Raw genomic sequence first — 1,029 nt, 5'->3', positions numbered from 1 at the left:
TATAATATTATCGTAGTTATTTACTATATAGTTAGTACTTTATTTCTAGGAGATAGGTCTAATAGCTTTTAACGCGTTTTCTACCTAATAGTCTATGCTTAATAGCTCTAAAACGCCTCTAAATCTATAGTATATTATCGTTATTTTTAAGCTTATAACCTATATATCTATATCCTTAAGTATAGCCTTTATAAGCGAGGTATATCGTTGGTATAGAATAAGAGCTTCCTTATAAAAATCTATAAGGGGTCCTGCTTATATATAAAGGAGACTAACCTATAACCGCGCGTTATTTATATTATTATCTTATATCTATATAAGGATATTATATAATATAGTATAGATAATCGCTATAATATATAAGTGTACCTTATTAAACTCTTATTACTACGTTTCGTATTTAGCCTTTTCCTCGCGGTATACACGGCGATCTTATAGATAGCGCTTATATCCTTTTTAGGAGACGTTATTAATGGATATAATAATAATCTTAATTATTAGTTCCTTCATTACGGCTATAGTCTTTCTATATACGGTTATCTTCTTTTTTATACTAATAGCTATAATAGTAGTAATAGTAATAGTAACGGCGGCGGCGGCGGCGGCGGCTATAATATGGTCTTAGACTAAGGGGTCGGAGGCGCTATCGCCCTTTACTATAATAGTAGAATATAAAGTAGCCGTAGCCTCCTTAGCCGCGTTAAGGTTAATAATAAGGGCTTTGTATTTACGAATATTAGGTAGTGTAGGCTTAAGGAGCAGGTAAGCGTCGGTCTCCTTATTACCTAGCTTTAGATTAAGATAGTTATCCTAATAGGCGGTAGATTTACTATATATAGCACGCTTCTATATTATCTAATCCCTTTAGTTAATAAGGGTAATAGCTTTTTATTCGGCGTTAGATATGGTAGAAGATATCTTTGCTTATTTATCGGTTAATTAAGCAATTAATATATAGATTAGTAGGTTAATTAATCGCTTAATTACTTTAATTAGGCTAATAGTAGTTATTAAAGAGTACTTATAAAA

This window comes from Sodiomyces alkalinus (assembly GCF_003711515.1).
Source record: "Sodiomyces alkalinus F11 unplaced genomic scaffold SODALscaffold_8, whole genome shotgun sequence".
NCBI lineage: Eukaryota > Fungi > Ascomycota > Sordariomycetes > Glomerellales > Plectosphaerellaceae > Sodiomyces > Sodiomyces alkalinus.
This window is presented reverse-complemented; position numbering follows the sequence as displayed.